Below are 25000 nucleotides of genomic sequence, written 5' to 3'. Positions count from 1 at the left end.
CTTAAGTAATCCTTCAACTGTTCATGGTATCATTATCTTTGAACTATCGTGTTTGGTTTTTGATTATCATACATTATTTTTTTCACGTTTTGATTTTGCTAAAAGGGGTGCTTACACAGAACAGCTTTACTTTGCAATTTTCAGTAATTCTTCGCAAACAAAAGAATTCACCAGGTTCTGTTTCGAACTGTTAAGTATTTTAAACTGAATAACTGCTTTTCGAGTCGATTCACTTTATTTCTTACGTTTCATGTCTTCCATAAAGAACACCCAACAGCTGACAGCCCGAGCAAAAGGAGAATAATATCTGATGTTTTAAAGAGAAATGTTTGGCAGCCGATGTCTTCGTCAGGAGAACGACGTGTTTACACCCTCGCGCGGGAGAAACACCGGCAGGAGTAACAGTAGTAGCGGCAGTCTCAGCAGCAAAGCTATCGGCAGAACCATCCCTCACAAATCTCATGATCTGTTCTTCATCACCTTTTCCTCTCAGCTCATTGCAGCGAGGAACTCAGACCAATATTCCTGGCGCGCGATGATGGGCGAAATGAGGCGTGAAAAGACTGCTGCCGATCCACTCGCTCGGAGCCATTGTTCTCTCTCTTTCCCTCGCCGTTTCTTCGGGCCTTCTCATCTTCGCACAAGATTTCACTTCGACGACTTCTGACGACTTCCGACGACTTACTTCTCAAAGTCGTGAAAACAGCCCCCACCTTTTTTTTATTTAATGTAGAGTTTGCCTCCAGGTCCTGCCATGCTCACCCAGTCTCTCACTCAAGTCGACGACTACCGATTTTCCATAACAAAAAGATTCATATAAACACAATCACGGGAGATCATAGAATCATGCCAGTCCCAAATACGGATAAAAGAATCTTTATGACAAAAAACTGTCGATCATTACTGAAACACACCAAGCCTTATGAGGTTCCAAACGCCACAGTCAATGGGCCACACTGAGGATGAGAGCCGCCGGAGTAAATAAAATCCTCACAGGGGTCTGATGTGAGCATTTCCTTGAGACGGTTGGTCACACTTCGCTGGCTTATCTGCAAAGATTAAGAGAAAGTATATTATTACAAAAGTCTGGGCAAATTCACGATGATCACAATCTCACGTAAACAGTATTAATGACTATACGTAACAACCATGTATGTTTCTGTACCATCTTTACAAAAAACTATAGAGAGAGAGAGAGAGAGAGAGAGAGAGAGAGAGAGAGAGAGAGAGAGAGAGAGCATACTGATGATTATACGTAACTACCACGTATGTTTCTGTATCATCCTTACAAAAAACTGGAGAGAGAGAGAGAGAGAGAGAGAGAGAGAGAGAGAGAGAGAGGTCAAAGAATTAAAACTTAAATACAATTGGTGAAACGATAAAGAAAAATTTCAGCATCTTTCTTCAATCAATGAATAAATGAAAAAATAAAAATGGAGAAAAATGTAAAAATGTGGAATCTAAAATATCTTGAAAAATCACCGCGAAAAGACTGAGGAAAATTGTCAGTGTCTTTGCCAAAAGATAAACAAAAACCAGAAAGTAAAGCGAGAAGAGAATTAGAGATTGATGAAACCTGTTGGGATTAAAGCATTGATTACTCGGTAAATCCATTAGTGTAATCCATTTCCTTAACACATTCCCTGAATTTGGTTCGTCTTTTCCGTCTTATTTCGCCGGAGAATAATTTCTATTTCTAATTCTCGTTCTGTTACTGGTCGGTTTGACCTCATTTCTCTTTCTTTTAGGAATTTTTATTCATTTATTTTATTATAATAATTATTATTTTTTAATTCATTATTATTATTATTATTATTATTATTATTATTATTATTATTATTATTATTATTATTACTATTATTATTATTATTACTGCCATAAAAAAGTCTTTTTGTCACATGCATTTGTCACAGCTGGATTATTTATTATTATATATTATTATGATTATTATTATTGAGATAGATCCATTAGTAATAAGCATAAAGAACAATTAACAAGCATCTACGGAATAATAATTAATATATTACGATATGCAAAGGATAAAGAGATAAAGATCAAGTAAAGATTGATCACCAAAGAGAAAAATATAAAAATAAAAACATTTCGCATTCGACCTCCTCCTCCATTTTCCTAGTTTCATTATCCTTTTTTCCTCTAAATACTTTTTCGATATATTTCTTCCGTCCCATTTATTACTTTCACAGGTTCGGTGTTGAATTTTTAAACTATCAAAAACTCAATTCTCATGCAAATTTCCCTTTTGTTAAAATCTTCTTCGATCTACTTATCATTCAGTATTTTATTTCTTTATTGTCTATAACACTATTCAACATATTCTAAATACTATTTTAATCCTGGGCGTCTTCAAATATTGTAGATTTTCCTTCAACATTCCCACTATAAAAAAACTCGTACTCACATAAAAATCATCGAAGAACTTTCATAACATTCACCAATTTTTAAAATACAAAATAATTCTTGAGCATGCACCAATAATATTCCGAACACTCACCGACTCGCGAATAAATAAAAAATAATTCTGATGAATTTTTGTTAACGAAATTTGTGTAAACTCCACAAAACATGACCCACTAAGTCTTGCAATACCTGAAGACTTAGGAAAAAATGAAAAAATTGCCACAAAATTTTCTGGATCGAAAATACAGAAGTTATATCAATGTAAAATGAACCACGTAGAATAAAAATCACAACACCAACCAACTTGTGGTTAAATAAATATTAAGCTTTTCATTCAGAATTGAAATGTATGTACAGTATACTGTACACTTCAGAATGTTGTAAAAGATCCACAAAACAAAATATAAACATTCTACCAAATTTCCAGCCTATTAGGATTTGCAATTCTCACCATGTCCTTGTATGAATAAGGAATTTTCCTATTAAATATTCTCCCTGAGGTTAACACTTCTAGTACAAGTTCTCAATCTAGTTTAAGTAAAAAATAATTTCAATCAAATGTTCGGCTAACGATAATACGAAAGTCTCATCAAACATTGGAAGAATGGTAAAATCAATTTTCTACCAAATTTGTTGCCGGCTAAGATGCAAAATCCTTACCGAATTCTGGATGGATTTTTTTAATTTTGCCAGATTTTGGCATAAAAAAGATTTATCGCACATCCAGAATCTTGCATGATTACGAGAAATTTTTTACCAAGTTTTTTAATGTTTGAATTGAAGTAAAATATTTTCTACCAAATTTTGGGCATCCTGAGATACATGGCTGGACAGAAACATTTTCTGCCAAATTCTAGACCTGTTTCAGTACCATCCTTTCAAATCTAAATAAAGAGAGAGAGAGAGAGAGAGAGAGAGAGAGAGAGAGAGAGAGAGAGAGAGAGAGAGAGAGGCAAGAAATTAATAACTTAATCACTATTAGTGAATTGATGAATGATACATAGATGCACAGAAACATTTTCTGACAAACCTTAGACGTGTTTCAGCATCATTCTTACAAAATCTAAATAGAGAGAGAGAGAGAGAGAGAGAGAGAGAGAGAGAGAGAGAGAGAGAGAGAGAGAGAGAGAGAGAGAAGAGATTCCCACCACTTAGAATCCGAAATAAACTGTACACATTTTAGCAAATTTCTGGGAAATCTCTCCTTATCCCCTGATCATGACGTAAACACAGTTGGCCGCACACATTCTAAGCAGCCGGAATCCTTTTAGCATATACATGGGCCCTTCTCCTTAAATCCTGATAATCCCGGGTCTCTGTGTCAATAACGTAATCAACGGGATCCCTAATCCGACGCATAAGCTTCAGGATCTGTGTACAGGACCCATTCTGCTCGAGATTAATACAGCATTATGAGGATGTCCACGTTGATTGAATCCAACATCCTCGATCTCATGTTGATTAATTTTGTAGAAAAATGCTACCGGAGAATGATACACTAATCATTTCTTCACATCGTCGGTCTTGTTTAGGGATTTACAGGTCGAAAGAAGATGTATCAGGGCATGATACACATGAACTTCACTCTAATTTTCGGTCTTCTTGATTCATATGCCGAAAATGCGTTATCAGAATGTGATAAGAGAATAATTTTCGTGCGTTTGGCCATGTTTACAGAGTTGTAAGCCGAAAAATGTAATGGAACAAAAAATATCATGAACAATTATCTTAAACTTTCAACTCTTAGCCTTTTCAAGTTGACAAATATTTATCACTGACCATATTTATTAATCAGTGTAAGGTTTTGATAGCCGAACAATTATTTATCAGAAAATACCTGTATAATTTCCTCGAATGCCGTTCCACGTTTATTAATATTTTAATTCAGCAAAAGTATTAGTTATGTTCTTGATTCTCCAAAAGTCCAGCCATGTTTAAAATATTTTAAATGGAAAAAAAAGGTTATAGCGGGAGGATCGAGATATAATTTCACTCATTTTCGAAAAATGATTATAGGTTTTCAAGTCCAATTTTTTTTCCCATGTTTTATGCCTTCCCAATCGTAAAATAACTTATCAGAAAACAAGAGAATAATTTCCTCAAATACCCGACACACGTTCAGATAGAGGGACGAGTTATCAGAAAATGATACGACTATAATTCCCTCAAACGTCTGGTCCATGTTTAGGGCCTTCTAAGTACGCCGATGGTGAAGGAAAGAAAAATAATCCCCATTTGCGCCATTCTGGAGACTCGTGTGCATCCAGTCCTTCACATATTTCTTCGCCACTGCTGGATTATCGGCCATTTTCAGCCACTTCAATCCTTTGTGCCCCATGTTTTCTTCTTCAACCCATCCGAAAAAGGAGACGAAAGAGACCGCAAAATGCTGCTCGTGGCTCTGCCGGGGAGGAGGGGGGGCGGGAGGAGGGGTCAGGAAGAAAATGAGGGCAAGAACAGGATGAAAAGGAGTGGGAGAACAGGAAGAAAATGAGGGCAAGAACAGGATGAAAAGGAGGGGGAGAACAGGAAGAAAATGAGGAGAGGGAAGAGGCAAAGGAGGAACAGGCAGAAGCAAAAAGTAAGAAAAACAAAAGAAAACATTTTCTGTTTCTTTTTGTTTTACTCATCCGTTTCAACCAGGAAGGAGGAAGAACGATGACGAGGAGGGGATTAAGAGTCCTAACACAAGCAGGAGAGAAGAACCAGAAAGTCAAGTAGGACTAAGAACAGGCGCAAGAAGTAAGAAGAATAGCAACCAGAGGAGGAAGAACGAAGGAGGGGGATGAAAACCTAGAAGGAAAGGAACCCAGAAAGGAACCCACCCCATGGCCGCAACCGGAAATAAGCCAACTTTCCCCCGGCAGCCTTAAGCCGGCCAATGCGCGCGCTGTATTCAAGAAAAGAATTACACGTTAGTTCCATCTTTTCCAAGACGATGATATGACAGAGGACGGCCGGGAAGGAGGGAGGGAGGAGGGAGGGAGGGATGGAGGAGGAGGGAGGAGGAGGGAGGGAGAGGGGGGAGGGAGGCGAAAGAGAGACGCTTTTCTTTTTCAAAAAGGCCAGAGGAAAAGGCGAGGGGTGAGAAGAACCTTGTTTATGTGTAATGTTACTGGGGGTTTTTATTACGTCTCTTAAGACACAGATTTTTCTTTCGGGTCTAAATGAGGTTATTCCTGTTGAGGTGGGGTTTATATATATATATATATATATATATATATATATATATATATATATATATATATATATATATATATATATAGAGAGAGAGAGAGAGAGAGAGAGAGAGAGAGAGAGAGAGAGAGAGAGAGAGAGAGAGAGAGAGCTTTCTCTGAGGTCACATTAGCCTCCCTGTTGTGATGGTTTAAGGGATAGATTGAAATAAATGCGCAAAATCTAACACTCATACACGTATGGGAGTACTTGGTATACATTTGCAAGGTACACAGTTAATCTATGTGCAATGTAAAATTTGGAAATTCATCAGTCCGAAAACTAAAAGCACAGACCAGAGAGATATTGTTATTGTTTGAAGGGGTGACTGTACACCGTGGTTGATTAATCAACTTTCACGTCGTATTGAGAGAGAGAGAAGAGAGGGGAGAGAATAGAGAGAGAGAAAAAGAGGGGGCAACATTGTAGGTTATCTGATGTCATTGCTATCAGGGTTGCTGATGCCGTAGAGAGAGAGAGAGAGAGAGAGAGAGAGAGAGAGAGAGAGAGGAGAGAGAGAGAGATTGGGGGTTTATCTGCTGTCATTTCTACCAGGGTTACTGATGCCGGAGAGAGAGAGAGAGAGAGAGAGAGAGAGAGAGAGAGAGAGAGAGAGAGAGAGGCAGTATTGTGGGTTATCTGCTGTCATTGCTACCAGGGTTACTGATGCCGGAGAGAGAGAGAGAGAGAGAGAGAGAGAGAGAGAGAGAGAGAGAGAGAGAGAGAGAGAGAGCATTGTGGGTTATCTGCTGTCATTCCTACCAGGGTTACTGATGCCGAGAGAGAGAGAGAGAGAGAGAGAGAGAGAGAGAGAGAGAGAGAGAGAGAGAGAGAGGGCAATGTTGCAGGTTATCTCATGTCATTGATACCAGGGTTACTGATCATACTCCTTCGTATGATCTAACGAACTACCACGATCATAGCAATATGCACCAACAGCAGTATTATCAATGAGATCATAAATAATTAAAATATAAAACGTCACTACGACTCTTCAGCTCAAAACACGAAAATAAAACAGCAAATCCACGAACACTCGCAGATACCTGACCCGAAAGAGGCTTTCATAATTAATGCCGTCTCTCTCTCTCTCTCTCTCTCTCTCTCTCTCTCTCTCTGTCGGCATCACTTGCTCATCAGCCCATGAGATCTAGCGCACCTGACGGTCCTTGCATGCAAGACTGCAACTGGGCAACTGTCTGCTGATAACCTCTGTGCTTGCTCTTGCAATGGCTACCTTTAGTAATACTGGGGAGGTCAAGATGATTCTATTTTTAGGCGCAGAGGTCCTTAACGTGACGGGAAACCTGATGTTCTTATCTTACCCAGGATGAAGTTGGAAAAAGAGTTGGAGACTTTAAGTACAGTAATAACTTTGCCTGTAGGATAGAAGGAGATATATATATATATATATATATTATATATATATATATATATATATATATATATATATATATATATATATATATATATATATATATATATATATATATATATATTTATATATAAAGAGTATATATATATATATAAACTATATATATATATATATATATATATATATATATATATATATATATATATATATATATATATATATATATATATATAATTTATATATATGTATATATATATATAAATATGACCCGTCAATCGCAGATGAAATCCGGTGCAAAGACGATCCTCAGCATTAGATGCTTCAGACACGCACTGTACAACGGCGGACCATCAGCAGCGTACTGAATTCCTTACACATACAAAGGCTTTCCATTTCCAGTACCTCCTGCACACCTTCTAACCAGCACAGTCGACGTCTTTCTTTCTCCCTTTCTTCCTTCAAACACTTTAAAATCAAACTTTTTTTTCACCAACCTATTGCCTTCCAGCCTCAATCATTCTTCCAACATACCTGTTAACAGTCATTTCTCCAACTTCCTGGTTTCCATGATCCTCACAATTTAACTCGGGTTCAGATTTAGTCTCAACTTTCTCCTTTTACAAAAGTATTTTCACTAGTTTATACAGATCCTCCTCGCCATCCCTAACCGAAATTGCATCATCTGCCAGCATCTGATATTCAACACTCTGACTTTCTGATTCCACAATATTGCATCTATACTCCACCATACGTACTTTGCAACTTTCACATACATTGACTCAATGCTGATTCTCAGTCTGTGTGTGTATATATATATATATATATATATATATATATATATATATATATATATATATATATATATATATATATATATATATATACATATATATATAGATAGAGATAGAAAGTCAGATAGATATCTGTATATATTATATATATATACACACATATATATATATATATATATATATATATATATATATATATATATATATATATATATATATATATATATATATATATATAAGTATATGTATGTATGTATGTATGTATTATGTATGCATTGTGTATAGACAATAAAACAAAAAACCCAACTCGTCTTTATGAAAAAAAAAACTGAATTACGAAGACAGGTTACAATCACCCTTTTCTCCATTTTCCTCTTGTCACCCACTTTTACCGCTACCGCTAATCTCTCCGTGAACTAATTAATTTGGATTAATCTCAATTTATCTCAAACCTTCAGTTCGTGAGCTATAAATACACAGAAGGAAATTAAAATTTTTTTAAATCGACAAATACAGTCTTGGTTGGTCTTAATGTTTCATTCAATTAAAGTGTCTTTGGTTCCTCAATATCTCACTCAAATGATGTACTCTCTCTCTCTCTCTCTCTCTCTCTCTCTCTCTCTCTCTCTCTCTCTCTCTCTCTCTCTCTCAGCTAAAGTATTCTCATTACAACACAAAAAAGTCGAGGATGCTCGTTTTAAGAGGATGGTTACTGAGTTATGCCCGACATTCAGCCACCCGCGACAAAAAGTAAACAAACCATGAGGGACTATCAATTCTTACGCCAGACGATTAAGTTGGAGGCATCACAGTACACATTATGGCCACCATAAGGATTTACTCGGGATACGCAGAATGTCTATCGCAAGAATAGATTACCTTCCACAAAGATAGGCGTCATTTAAGATGACGTACTTCAGCCAGACGATGGATGGGCGAGAGTCGGTATTAAAATAAAAGAAAACAAAGGGAAATATTTCGAGTTCCATTCACGTTTTTTCTACTTACTGTTTAGCACTGGAATTCTCCTCCTGTGTTATCCCTCACATAACCTTTTACCTAAGAGGCAAGTCATGTGTTTCTTTTTAGTTGGGTCCAACCATCTTTCCTATCTCTTTTTCCTCTTTCTCTAGTATAGTCTGGGTTCGCATACGGCATTTGGATGCAAGTGCTACTGGCATATCAAAATTCAAACCTGATTTAATACTATAACCTAGAGAAATACTACACATTGATTTCAATGTACACAGCAAAATGAAAAATATTCTAACTACAACTCAAAATACATCTGAATGTTTCCTATTCTGGTTTGAAAGCCTGTTTCCCACAATCAATATAAACGACCTTTGCAGCAGCAAAAATGGAAAAGAATAAAAAGAAAAAGCAAACAAAATACAACTAATGCGGGCACAGACGTCATAATCTGGGCAAAATGCCTGGCACATCTGAACGCTTAAGAGGATTTCGCGAGATCCACGTAGGGTCCTGCGCAGCTCATTCCTCTCTGTGAGGCACATTCCTGCATTTCCGCGACATTCAGTCCGCGCGTGATTTCCCAGGTTAATGTCATTCGTGCTCCGTTTTCCGTGACAGTCTGAGGTTTTTAAAATGATATTTGTTTATGCCGGAGATGGGTGGTGCTCGCTTATTTTCGGGATAACTGGTAATTCAAAATAGTCTGTTTTCAGTCTCCTGAATATTACAATGAATTTATATTGGGTATCATTAGATGCCAGTTGTTTAAATTCTTCCATTTCTTTATCTCATTATTTGTACTGGGTTCTGGTTCTTGAAGAAATGCAAATGAAGCCAACATCGTCACATACATATATACATATATATAAGACTTTTCCTTTTATGACGTGTGTTCGCCATGAGTTTTCCTTTAGACTCAAGTACTATTCTGGGATGAGGATGCCTGCATCATGCCAACTGCTTCCCACAACTTTCGACTAAATACCAGGTGCGCAATTCAATTCATAGATCAACCGAGACCCAACGGAAGTTAACAGAACGTGCCCAAAGTACTCCGCTCCGCCGGGGGATCAAGCCCTTTGAAAGCTGACGAGGAGGGGATCAAAACCTCTACGTATGAGAGAAATGAGAACCCCGGCGATCTATTTCACCAATTCAAATAACCTCAAAAGAATCCAGATGAGATACTTGAATGAGACCAGAGAGGGATTTATCAGCTCTTCATTCCTCTCCCCCGAATTATCGGTAAGTAAGGAATTTGAAGGGATTCCACATTCCGGGAATTCGCCGAAAAAATCCCCCACCGAAGGGGAGAGAGAGAGAGAGAGAGAGAGAGAGAGAGAGAGAGAGAGAGAGAGAGAGAGAGTATTCTCCTGACGGAGAAATGAGAGAGAGCAAATATTCTCCTGACTGAGAGAGAGAGAGAGAGAGAGAGAGAGAGAGAGAGAGAGAGAGAGAGAGAGAGAGAGAGAGATTGCAAATATTCTTCTGACGGAGAAATGAGAGAGAGAGAGAGAGAGAGAGAGAGAGAGAGAGAGAGAGAGAGAGAGAGAGAAATGGGGGAGAGGTCTAGGAGGAAGGGTGACGAGACGGAAGTCGAGGTAGCGGGAAGTGGAAGAGAATTTCCTGGCACCCCCCCCCAAAAAGGAATCCCCAAAAAGCAGAGAGAGAGAGAGAGAGAGAAGAGAGAGAGAGAGAGAGAGAGAGAGAGAGAGAGAGAGAGATCTGAGAACGGCGATAGCTCACAAGCACAAACGCCTTGAGGTTCCAATACAAGATGCCATTAGTATTCACCTCAGAGGAAGCCTAAAGAAGGATTGGAGTCTGATCAAAGAGTGAGAGATACAGATAGAGAGACGACAAAATTAAAGAGAGGACCAAGAAGAATAAAAATGTTTCGGAGAGACAGCGAAAACAGAAATTTGGAGAGAGAGAGAGAGAGAGAGAGAGAGAGAGAGAGAGAGAGAGAGAGAGAGAGAGAGAGAGAGATTAAAGATATCACTGCCATTAGGGGTAAAAATGGGCTATATACAGTAATTAGGAGTTTATGGCACTCGCCAGAGTCGACGAAGCTACAAGAAGACGGGCATCAATGACCACATTATTTGCGAAACCAGTTTATAATATCAGGTCAATCAATCAGTCGTAAAAAAATAAGGTTGTAGACGTCCTGACTTAAATCCTCTACAAAGATACGGCAAAGCTATTTTCATTACCGGTAATTACACCATGCTATGGCTTAATGATTCACTTTTAAAACAGATATTGTTTCATGACAGAATACCGAAGATTTCTGATAAAAACTACCTTTTTGTTTAATGCCTTGTCCTTCTCCTGTATTAGTCATCTGGCATCACTGTGACCCATTCCCAAACAAGAAGCTTTGGAGGTCCTAATCCTCGTGAAGATTCAAACCAGAGTCTTTAAAACCATTGTAAACCACCACACTATTGATACAGCCATTTGAGGAATATTAATAAATAAAAAGTGTAAAAGAATGAGCCACTTCAGAAAAATAGGCCAGCCCAGCTGACTAGAGGACTATCCTACTATATATATAGTACAATGCGTATGTATCTCTTTTGTGTGTAGCCACGATAATAATTTAGTAGTAAACTACAAGTTAAGATTACCCTTCGTCCAGCTTGGGCTCAGCCTCTCTCACACCCTTGGCCCTTATGTAAGCATGCATAATGGGTTATCTTAGTCCGGTCTTCGGGACGGTACGTAACGTCTCTTCGGTAAGGACTTGCCGTCTTGACCCTTTCTACATTACTATCCTTCTCGACGGCGTGGATACGCTGATTAATAAATAAACAGGACAAACAGACAAAAAAAACTGAAAAAATATTACCGGAAAGTGTATTAGTATTAATATACAGAATGAAAATAAAGACAGAAGGAAAAAAAAAAACACTGACACTAATCCACGTGTTTTCGCTACACTGAGAACCTACGCGGAATAAGATTTAATTCGAGATAATAGGATTAACACCCAGGATTTATGAGAAACGGCTTGATTAGAATGTGGATTAATAGATAAGAAAAGTTACCGTATCAGAGAGAGAGAGAGAGAGAGAGAGAGAGAGAGAGAGAGAGAGAGAGAGAGAGGAATGCAATAAAGGGCAGGGGCAAAGATTTATGATTAGTTGTCCTTGAGGGTTAAGGATGATGAGGATGACGACGGATGATGATATTTGCAGATAATGATGAACGTGACGACTGTGATGATATTAACGTCCAATATTCTGTTGTTCTTTTTAATCACGATGATTACAATGATGATGGGGACTTTGATTACGATGAAAAGTGGTTTGACAGCAGTGAAGATAGCTATAAAGTGTTACCTGGTTACAGAAGATCAAACAACTTTTTATTTTTGTCTTGGACACTTTACCACTTAAGAGCACATTTTACTAAAATAAATTCCAGTCCCAGTGCCACACCCACTCACGCTACCAATTCCCAAGAAAGTGCCTCTCACACTTACAATCGCTTTCTCTTCCGCTCACACTTACAAATCTCGTTATCCCTCTTCGACTCACATTCACGATTATTGTGCCTCTGCTTCTAACACTTATTAAGCTTCTCAGCCTCACGCTTATAGCCCCATCGTCTCTACACTGAAAACCTCTTTATGTCATTAACATTATAATTACATCGTCATTTTTCTCACACTTGGAATCATTATGTCCTTTCTGCCCGGCATTGCAATCTCAGTGCCCTCCTCCTCAAACCTAAAATGCTCAGTTAATGAAATAACCCAGACTATTAGAATACCGAGAATACAATACAATACAATATAGAATTTAGGCCAATGGCCAAGCGCTGGTACCTATGAGGTCATTCAGCGCTGAAAGGGAAATTGAGAGTAAAGGAGGTTTGAAAGGTGAAACAGGAGGGAAACCTCGCAGTTGCACTATGAATAAATTGTTAGGAGAGGATGGAAAGTAAGGTGGAAAAGAATATGAAAGGAGGTACAGTAAAAAGGAATGAAAGGGTTGCAGCTAGGGGCCGAAGGAACGCTGCAGAGAACCTTAAAGTAATGCCTACACCGCACTGCATGAGGTGCACTGGCGGCACTACTACCCCCCGACCCCGGGGACAATGGCAAGAATAGTATTTTCTTTTTTTACTTCTGAGTACTGTATTACATTATAAGACCAGATCCCAACCGAGGGATGATATTCATCTCAGCATCCTGCAGGAGCAAGATGGCGATACTCCTCTACTTACATAAGAAAAAAATACTGGATACTCAGAGGGAATTTCTTTTCCCACGGGATTCCGAATCCTCATCTGCCAGTAATTTCTAAATTTTATTGATTAATAACGCTACAGTAGCATTCGTTATTAAACGAATCTAATACTCTTTCTATATGGATATGAACAGTATACGAAGCTTTTTTTTGAAGATGGTATCAACGATTATTTATATCAATGGGCAATGTTGTAATGCCATTTGCACATAATGAAACCCATATCTTTATTTCCAGCCTTTTAACTGTCAGTACATACTTATGAAATATTAATAGTGTAATAACGACTATGAAGACAGGAGAGAGAGAGAGAGAGAGAGAGAGAGAGAGAGAGAGAGAGAGAGAGTACCGCATTAACACCAGTTAATTAAAACCGAAAACGATTACAAAACTCGAATGTTTCCCCGCACGTGAATTCGAAGCACAATCAATGTGGTCTAAGACGGCTGAAGAGAACTTCAGCAGACAAACATCCGTACGTCCTCAAGTATCCTCGACACACCACAACACTCCTGACTAAACTTCTCTTCTTATGGCTTTGCTCCTTCGCTAATTCTTTCTAGGTTTAATCTGCTCCTTTCTACAAAAATTTTAACAGTAACCCTCTATGTTGTGGGGTACTCTCACCTGTTCTTTCCCTCGCCTGTATCAGTGGCCTTCCCAAATTTTATTTAGTTTATTTATTTAGCTATTTAAATATATCATTCAGTCCTTCGAAGCTCTTTCGTCTGTTTCGTGCTACCGAGTAATGTCCCTGGTACAGCGCTAGCCTTAAGAAAATGTCTAAATAAATCTAAAATCTTGTCAATATGGCAGCTTCCAAATGAGTTTTTTCTGTTTTTATTCCTACAGAACACATTCTTCTATTATTATTATTATTATTATTATTATTATTATTATTATTATTATTATTATTAATTTAAAGTTCATGTCTTCAGACTTTCCTACCCACACAGATGTTTCACTAATGACCTTGAAATTGTCTTATCAGGAGCTAATCATCCAGCCAAGTTTACAGCTTCCAGAAAACAATTTTTACTTTTACATCTTCCAGCACTTGATCCGATTCTACTACTACTACTACTACTACTACTAACTAATAATAATATTATTATTATTAGTAGTAGTATTAGTAGCAGTATTATTAAGTGTTGGAAGATATTATGTATAATAATAATAATAATAATAATGATATTATTATTATTATTATTAGTAGTAGTAGTATTATTATTATTATTAGTAGTAGTAGTAGTAGTAGTAGTAGTAGTAGTAGTATTGGCATGAAATTTAATGGAACAAGACAAAACTTAGCTACCATGAACAGTAAGCTTTAAAAGAAAACGGACAAAAAATACATCCCTGCCATTTTCATCATTTACCAGTAACAAGTCCCTTCAGACTCATACATATTCTGAATAGGCAACTTTTCAACTTCAGTGTCGGAAATTCTTGAGTTCGCCCCATATCTATGGGCTTCAGTTGGCCTCATCCGTCCATACTCCCGTATCCTGCTCAAATATATGGGTTGTTGCTCCATTTGTTTCTTTCCTTAAACGTTTATATATATGACAACACGCCTTAAGCCATGACTATTCTCTGCTAAGTCAAGTAAACTAGTACCCGCGTTCTTTGTCGCAAACTTCATAAACATGTAGGAAAACATGCCAAAGAGGGGCGTTTCACAGATGTCATTAACAGGGTCTGGGTAATTATATGAAACTCTGAGCAGGCTATCGCACTGGTGTTAGATTTATTGTTGCCGATGACTGCGTTTGGCAGTCAAACTTTACGGATAACAGGTTACACTTCGAAATGATTACCTCTGAACAACATACGCACGTTACGACACTCAAACTAAAACTAAAATTCACGTTGACTAAAGACGTAATAGTCATGAGCAGTTACGGTATATTCTGATAGGATTCTCACCATGCTCATAAAAATATTAGTAATAGGGTGTATTTACCTTCACGCAGTTATGAAGAACATCAGTTACGGCATCATATATACTTCTAGAATAATTTTGGTAATAACGCGCTCTCAGCCTTTTAGCATACACACCTGTTGCTGAGAATTTCAATGGGCTTATGCCAATTCGAAAGTATAATTTTTTTTTTTTAAATGTAACCTCTAGCTTACAAATGACCTCCGGTCATAATAATGTATTTTTTACTTTTGGTGTTCTGCAGTTACATAAGTTAAACCAAAAAACAAACAACACACACACACACACACCTACATATACAATATATATATATATATATATATATATATATATATATATATATATATATATATATATATATATATATATATATACATATATATATATATATATATAATGTATATATATATAATGTATGTATGTATGTATATAAGTTTGCATATATACTGGCAATAAAGTAATCACGAGGAGTTAAATGTGTTCTGGGAACATACATGATGTCCTTCTATTTTGCTCATAGCGGTGAATGTTTCTAGAAAGCAGATACACGTATTGCCCTCACGGTTTACCCGCACTGTGGTCTTACTGTTTATGAGAATCATATTCAAGACACCTTCACAGGAATATCATTTTAGTATCTGATATTGCCAATATGTCACTAGTAGCTTGTTCAATACAGTAAAAAATCTACTAGATGTAAGGTTTGCCAATATACAATTCAAATACAGGCTTTAGAACCTTTAAATTTGCAGCTCCTACACTATGCAATAAAAGCCCCCCACTTGGTATCAGGAGGGCTAAAAATATCAGGTCCTTCAAGAAAAAATTAAAGACTACATTTTTTTAAGTACTATGACAGTATGGATTTGAAAAATTAATATGGAGCAAGCTGTCTAATAAGGCGGAAAATTTTCAGAATGTGTCTGCATTATTAAGTGTACCACGAGTTTAGCTTGTGGGTCTCGCAGAGAGCCTTCGGCGGAGTGTGACCCTAAGGGGAAAAAAAAAAATAAAAAGTAAACAATACAGTATGGACACACCCTAGAACTAAGGACACACTTGAACTTTGTTCCACAGTTTTACACTGAAGTTCATTTGACTTCCCTTATACTGGGAAATGTGACAGACACACTTTAATATGGTTAAGATTGCTGAAGTTCTGCCTCAAAACGAAGTTTTGATGACTGTGGTGGGAGTGTTTTACTGAATTAAGTCGGGAGGCATGTCAGTAACCAGGAAGTATTCTGTCAGTAACCAGGAATAATAAAAACACCACTTCGTGGAATTTTAACCCAAAGATAGCTGAGAACAATATCCAACGATGTGAGAACTAAATGTGTGATGAATCGGCATTATCATCACCATCATCATCATCATCACCACACACACACACACACACACACACACACATATATATATATATATATATATATATATATATATATATATATATATATATATATATATATATATATATATTATATAGTGACTAACTTGCAAAAAGTTTGGGAGTTAAAGAAAAATGTTTAGTGGTCAGTTGTCCTGTCCCTGCTCCTGAACGGTTGAAATCCTTTGTAAAAACCTCTTAAATATTTAATCCTGTTTTGGCAGTTCTATAAAGTGTTGGACCATCTGTCATAATCTTTCTTTGTAAAATTTCTTTTATATTTCTTCAGTCTGCTAAGTTTGGCTTCATTACACTGCCCAAGTTTCCTTCGTGGATTTTATCTTTACTAATTAATATCACGTTCCATATTTTCGTGATTCAGTTTATATATATATATATACTAATATATAATATATAATATATATATATATATATATATATATATATATATATATATATATAGAACATTATAGTAATTAACAAAGTTTGTTATAAAAACAATGCCCACAATTTACTAATTGACTCCAACGGGATTATAAAAAAACTACAAGAGAAATATTACAATGTACTATCTTGTACCCAAACGAATAATTTCATTAGTACACAATGAAAACAAAGTCCCCAAAAGCAACCACTTGGCCACCTTACAAAATGAGCCTACGTACACACGTAGGCAACAACTACAGCAGTTATAATTCGGGAAACTTTGGTAACTGACAAAAGGGATTCAGTAGATTATTACGATAACCTTTTACAAAGTTGAATTATATAGGGATTCAGTAGATTATTACGATAACCTTTTACAAAGTTGAATTATATAAGTGTTAACTTAGTCAATGCATATACAGTACTGAAGTCAGTTTTAACTATTATGGACCTTTATTAAGACTGCCTCGGATTAAACTTGAAAGATCGCCATAGACCTTCTATGCATCAACAATGCATTAATTGATTCAAGATTAACCGCCCACCTATTCAGACCCTTAAAACATTTTTTTAATCCAGCTTTATACCACCACCTTATTCGCCATATAATTAAAGCTTGACCACTCAGCCATGTTCAACAGCCGGTACGATGGGCGCAGACTGTTTTCATCCACCTTATCACAGCAAAGTGAACGCGACGAGAAGGTATTCAAAAGGGCAATGGGTCGTAGACTAATTTTCGCAATCACAACAACTACAATAGATAGCCAGCTGCTTTCCGCCATCTCAGCCCGGAGAAATGAACACGCCCAGAAGACGTCTGGAAGTCCATTGGTGCCATCTGGATTGCAGAGTATGCATGATTTACCTTCATTAACTTTAGATATAAATATTTTACGACATAACCCCTTATATCCCTTTCGACTACTTGATAGAGGTCATAAAGACGAAAATGCTAATAAAATAACACTCAAGATTGGCTTAATGGGGCCGAAAACTAATGACGATTTTGGGAGGATAAGGGGGGGAGAGGGGAAGACAAAGGGAACAAGAGAGAGAGAGAGAGAGAGAGAGAGAGAGAGAGAGAGAGAGAGAGAGAGAGAGAGAGAGATTAAATTTCTTTATACTAGCTAACTATAACAGTTAGTTCTTTAAAACCTGATCAGTTTTGCAAAAATAGCATATACATGTTTCTAATTTAATACTACCTATAGCATAGACATGCAAACATGCAGAATGAACCACGCGCACTCGTGTGAAGATATACAAAAATGCACGAGAAAACAAACATTTATATATATGTATATATGATGTATGTATACATACATATATATACACATACATTTTTTTATATTATATACGTACATCTATATATATACATATATGTATATATATACAGTATATATATGTATATGTATATATATATATATATATATATATATATATATATATTATATATTGGGATTCGGCAATAATAAAGAACAGCAGAAATAAGTTCATGACTCAGCAAAGACGACAAAGATCAAAGGCTAACGCCGCGGGCATTTTTAAAGGAAGTCTAAACCGAATTCCATAAAAGGAACTGAAAGATTCTCACGACGGTCCTGTAAGTTGGTTTGTGGATTGAAACTGATAAAACTGCTTGGCGTGAATGAATTTATTTATCCGTTATTTTATTAGGTTCTCTGTAGTTCATTTCCTAATTTAATTTTCATTCATGTTTAGTTCAATAACATTTATCAATTTTTATTATATATAATATATATATATATATATATATATATATATATATATAATATGTAATTCTAATAGCCACAATGCCCTCTTAACTTCTCGAATTCTTCATTATATATTAGAATTACATATGTGTCTGGTAAACGTGACCAGTAGATTCTACATATATATATATATACACATATATACAGTAAATATACATCTCTACATGTATGTATGCATGTACGTACATGTATGTGTATATACAATACATGCATACATACTGCACAACACACACACACAAATATATATGTATATATAATATATATATATATATATATATATAGTGTCTATGTTTGTATATGTACACACACAAATATATACACTGTATATATATATACGTATAATATATAAACACCCTTGCCATCTTTCCTTGCCTTGCAGGCACATGCATCACGACATTTCAAAAACATATTTCAGTGTCAAAAGTTGAAATGTTGGGATCATATCTCCTGCGAAAGCAACTTTCGCCCCGTGTTCTGGTAAAGGCTCACATTCCCTTTAAATGGGAAAGTGTCACTCTGGCACGCATCAGTAACTGCTGCCCCGTTTAAATAGTGATTTGGCTCGTTTTAGGTGCCCCGAAGAGGTCTTTACTTCTTTACAGCAGTGCGCTATACTTGCGTCGCAGTCATACCGATGCTGGGTGCGACTTTGGTGTATGTATGTATCTGTGTGTATAAATATATATATATATATATATATATATATATATATATATATATATATATATATATATATATATATACACGATCGAATATGGAATACTTTATAATACGAGTCTACCAACATAATTCTCTCTCTCTCTCTCTCTCTCTCTCTCTCTCTCTCTCTCTCTCTTAGTCTCTCTCTCTAAAATTCATAAAATGTCAGACCAAGAGCGTGTGTGTATATATATATATATATATATATATATATATATATATATATATATATATATATATATATATATATATATATATATATATATATATATATATACATAAACGTATAACAAGTTACGTGTTCAAAACATTCTTTACTCTCATCAATAGTCATGGCTTCTCGCTTAGCCTACAATAATTATACACATACATGGGCATACCATATATATGTATATATATATATATATATATATATATATATATATATATATATATATATATATATATATATAATATTATCAATATTAACAACAACGCCAGATATTTTAAACGTCGTCCTATCAACTTTCATTTTCTCTCTCTCTCTCTCTCTCTCTCTCTCTCTCTCTCTCTCTCTCTCTCTCTCTCCATAAGCCATTAGTTACTCTGAATGAAATTAGGGGTGGGGGTGGCGTGGGCCAAAAGCTGATTCGGTTTGGAGATGTATCGGGATTGGAATGGAATATTGAGTTTAGGTCACAGGCGAAGCACTGGGACCTATGAGGTCATTCAGCCCTGGAAAGGAAATTGAAGGTAGGAAAGTTTGAAAGGTGTAACAGGAGGAAAACCTCACAGCTGCACTTTGAAAAAATCGTTAGGAGAGGGTGGATAGCAAGCTGGAAGAAAGATAATATGAATGGAGGTACAGTAAAAGGAATCAAAGGGGTTGCAGCTAGGGGCCGAAGGAACGCTGCAAAGAACCTTTAGTAATGACTACAGTGCACCCCGTGAGGTGCACTGATGGCACTATCCCCGTACAGGGGTATCCGGATTGGGACGTGGCTTCTGAATTTTTTCGACATCATCGTTTACTTTCCCCAATGTTCTTTCGTTGACTTCCACAAAACAATTTCAATGAAAAAAATCACATAAACGCAATATGGAAAGCGCTCTGCCTAAAACCGGTGTTTTGTAGTTGTCATGGCCAAGGGTCATCGCAGGTAACTTTAGATCAATCAATCTCAGTCTATTATATTTCGTGTGGATTTGGGTAATGGTCAATTTGAAACGCTGAAACTTTTTAGAAATGTGACCTACTCGAAGGTTTCATTTCCCCTGTACTAACTAGTTTACCATTTGTAAATAAGCAATTTTGAACACAATCAGGTTATTCCCATGATAAGCATACAATCAAGACATCAGTTTGACTGTGAATACCTAGCCAAAAAAAAAAAAAAAAAAATTTAAATTTTTCTTGGCTCAAGACGCAACGATCCACAAAATGTCATCGCAATTCTTACATAACATTTCGAGACTGTGTGGGCTGACACAGACACAGACACACCAGAAGTTAGGCAGACGGTGAACCGGAAACGCTTGAACGAATAACTTTCGCCCAATTTTGCTGGCGGAGGTCAAACAAAAGTATCCCAGAGATAAGAATAATTCCCGCTAATCATTCAAGTTGTGAAGGGGGGGAGGAAGTGATAGAGAGGGGAAATGAGAACGATATATATATGCCTGGACGAAGTTTGGATTTACAACAAACTTTGTTATATCCCGAGAAGTTAGTTAATGGATTCCTATGAAAGATTATTTTTTGGGGGGTTAGGGGGAAGGTCAAATATGTGTTTACACGAGACGGGGCGACGAAGAAAGAAAAGAATCCCAAAACTGACTGAAGTCGAAGTTAAACTTACTTACATCTCGTTAAAAATTCGTGAATAAATGTTTTAGACCTTTTTTCGGTCGGGGTTGGGGAGGCCATGCGTATTACTCGACATGTTTTTGAAGTTGAGACGTCAAGAAATCGGCTGAGCTAGACGAAGCTGAAGTTACAGAATTTAACATCAAACTCCGTTATATCTCGCTGGAAACTCGTGAATGGATTCCTATGAAGCCGAATTCGCCGTTTCCCGAGTACACTGGCAAGCGACGCATTTCGGATTCTATGCATTTTAAAGAGTTTTCGCCATTCGGGGGACTTAACGACCCACTAGACATATAGAAACACCCTATCCCTCTCCACCCTTCTACACTGATTTCTCTCTCTCTCTCTCTCTCTCTCTCTCTCTCTCTCTCTCTCTCTCTCTCTATCTGTCGCATTAAAGACTCAGAACGTTTTTTAATGATTTTTCTATCTTTCTCGTGATATTTCGTTCGGCTAAAACATGAAGTAACGTGCATGAATGTCCACTACACAGGCTCGCATAAATGCATATGTTTATTGCAATCTCTCTCTCTCTCTCTCTCTCTCTCTCTCTCTCTCTCTCTCTCTCTCTCTCTCTCTCTCTCTCTCTCTCGTTGGGCAAAATTGTTTCGTATGACACCTTGACTGAAAACACCTATTTATTCAAGTATGTATGCCACGCTCTCTCTCTCTCTCTCTCTCTCTCTCTCTCTCTCTCTCTCTCTCTCTCTCTCTCTCTCCCTTTCACACACACATCATCATCACGCCCAGCTGAGAAACTTTCCGTGCAATGGAAAATCTCTTAAACAGCCAAACTCCTGCGCTAATGGAAAAATCTTATGAAGGCCATTCCCTTCGGTGCAGGAATGATTCAACATTGGGGTTTTGGCTGAAGTAATATAAAACTGAAGTAACGTTCTGATACATGTTGCACGCTCTCTTTTAACACAGAGCCCAGCGGAATGGAAAGACAGGACCATTTTCTAGCCCAGGCCCAAATTACACAAGGAACAGGAAAAGGGAAGGAAAATAGGCAAGGCTAAAGTGACAGACATAAAAATGCATCAAAATATACAAACTCTGCTAGAAAAATAAACATGCTATATATAAGCTCACTATAAATCAAACGTCTAAACTTTCAGTGTCACACATCCAAGCAGCCAAAGTATATACACTCGGAAAGCAAGCCTTATATAAACAAACACACATTTACATCTCGCACATGCAGTTTTGCACGGATAATATTGTTGAAAGAACCGTGTCGGAGGGTGTTCCATTACCACAAAAATGAAGGAAAGGACCACGGCCAAACTAATTCCAAAAATCACTCCACGTCACAAGGGGAGAAACTCCGAGTGACTCTATAAATAAATAATCTTCGACAGAGGAGGACTCGCTTCAACATGGCGGCACTTTCGACACTCAGTCATCAAACAGGCGTCAGAATGCCAGGCCAAACCTCCTAATTGTCAGCCGGAGACACGACTTCCACCCTTACGAGATGGGGTCCGAAGGCGGGAAATCCACCGTGCAGTACAGCCACCGAAATTCGGTACTATTTTCTTGTATTGTTGCCTTTCGAAATACAACTTTTTTTTTACCCCCACCGGAAACAGTCTCTTTATTTGTTTCTGTAAAAAAAAAAGGGGTAAAAATAAATTCTGCTCTATTACACGTTGTGGTTTGCTCGTCAATTTTTCTTAAATAATGTCACACATTCATTTCCGAGATCGTTTTAGAATTTCAGCCGAGGCGAGCGCTTTCAAAGGGAAGTCCAGTCTGCGAAGCCAAACGACGCGGCGACGCTGCTGAAGCCGAGGCAAGAGTCAGACGCATTCACGCATGCAGTCGGGACACGGGAGAGGATAAACCGTTCTTGTTTCAACAACACCATCGCCCTATTGGAAACGGTTAACAATATATTTCCTCTTTATTGCGAATTCCTTGAGGAGCAGATAGTATTCTCTCTCTCTCTCTCTCTCTCTCTCTCTCTCTCTCTCTCTCTCTCTCTCTCTCCCACAAACGAGAAGCTGAAGTCTCGATCCCGGCGGAGACAGAAAGGTCTTGTCTTGTCGCATTCATTTAAAACCGTTATCACTATCGACCTAAACATTGAACTATATAATAAATGATGGTTGGGTCGGCCTGTCAAAGTTTATGTAAATATTTATATGAATTTTTATTACCTACACCGTGACATTGTTTTACATTAACAAATATTAAGCCACAAATATCATTTAATATCCAGTTCACTATACCTCGGGAATAACTTCACCCAAAGGGAATTATAACTGACAAGACCTTCGTCACCAATGGGATTCGAACCACCGCCCGGTTTAGAAACACCGATGCACAGTGATTTTAGACCACTGGGCCATCACCTGGTGACGAATTACTTATCAGTTAGAATTCCCTTCGAGTCTAAGTTAATCTCGAGGTATAGCCGACTGGATGTTAAACGATATCCTTGGCTTAATACCTGTGAATATATATATAAATATATATATAAATATATATATATATATATATATATATATATATATATATATATATATATATATATATATATATATAGTCTCGGTAATTAAGCGGCTACTTGGAAATCTTAGCTTAATGATAAATAATATTGCCAAGACCAGGAAGTACATTCTTTATTGTACGAGCTTTCGAGGTATAAAACCTCATCATCAGACTGAAAAAACCGACAAGGATGAGAATCAACAAAATTACAATAAAACGAATTGTCATAATAAATCTTCAGCAAAATTACTAACGAAATATATAAAATGAACAAGTAAATACAAACTAAAAGGGTGAGACGTAAAATAACGAAAAATTAAAAACACAAACATAAAAATATGAAAATAAAACTAAAGTGAAATGTAAACAAACTACCACTCACAAAGTAAAATAGTTAACGACCTAATTGAGTACCTACTATGAAATTACACGATAGCTAGCTGAATACCAGACGAGTTGTTGTTCAATTCCGGCTTCATCTTTTTAATAGTCAGCGACTCTGAAATTAAAAGGTCCAGTCTATTTGAACAAAAAGACAGTACCCGAAAATCCAGGTCAGTGAAAGGATGGTCCTGTGCTAAACTGTGTTCTCTAATGGCAGAAAAGGGTGGTTTGGAAAGGGGAAACCTAGTTCTAATAGAAAGACCTCTGTGTTCCAAAATTCTGTGTCTGAGCCAGCGGGAACTAGATCCCACGTATCGCAGACCACACTGCGAACAAGTGAACAAGTAAACGACACAGGAATTAAGGTCCACAGGCAGAGTAGGTTTCTCTTTCAAAAGTGATCTTATTGTAAAAGGATTACAGAACACAAACCGGAAACTGATTTGAGGGAAACAATGCTTAAGTATTTCTTGTAACTTTTTTCGGACCATATAGCTACTATGACCAAGGTAAGGCAATTTAATGTACTTTACATCTTTACTAGCAGTACTGTACAACGGTCTGGGACAAAACTTTTCATTTCAAAAAATTTTCAGAACTTTGTAAAATACAAAAATGGGATAGGAGTTTTCAGAAAAATAATTCTGGAGGAAAATCATATCTTGATGAAATAAATTAAAATCACAACAAACATTGTAGGCTCTATTAATCAAAGTGCGTATTGAGTTCATCTTATACAACTTTGGCGAAAAACTGAGGTAATTCAATCCCAAGCCAGTAAAAGTACTTTTCCTATAAACAGAGGTCTCAAATTCCTTTGTCGTTTACTTGTTCACTTGTTCGCAGTGTGGTCTGCGATACGTGGGATCTAGTTCCCGCTGGCTCAGACACAGAATTTTGGAACACAGAGGTCTTTCTATTAGAACTAGGTTTCCCCTTTCCAAACCACCCTTTTCTGCCATTAGAGAACACAGTTTAGCATAGGACCATCCTTTCACT

General features: G+C 37.0%; 1 protein-coding gene across 7 annotated transcripts in view; it reads right to left on the bottom strand.

Annotated features, from left to right (window-relative positions):
- Positions 1-25000, bottom strand: part of LOC136847739 (protein shisa-like-2A) — a 438013-nt gene that overhangs the window by 386181 nt on the left and 26832 nt on the right. For all 7 annotated transcript variants that reach the window (XM_067119602.1, XM_067119609.1, XM_067119605.1 and 4 more), the window contains exon 3: positions 1-1049. This exon is cut by the window's left edge and continues 240 nt beyond it. The gene's annotated coding sequence lies outside the window, so the exon portion shown is untranslated. The remainder of the gene's footprint in view (positions 1050-25000) is intronic.

The sequence above is a fragment of the Macrobrachium rosenbergii genome, chromosome 17 (genome assembly GCF_040412425.1).
Source record: "Macrobrachium rosenbergii isolate ZJJX-2024 chromosome 17, ASM4041242v1, whole genome shotgun sequence".
NCBI lineage: Eukaryota > Metazoa > Arthropoda > Malacostraca > Decapoda > Palaemonidae > Macrobrachium > Macrobrachium rosenbergii.
Note: the sequence above shows the minus strand (reverse complement) of the source record. Positions and strands in the feature narration are given on the sequence as shown.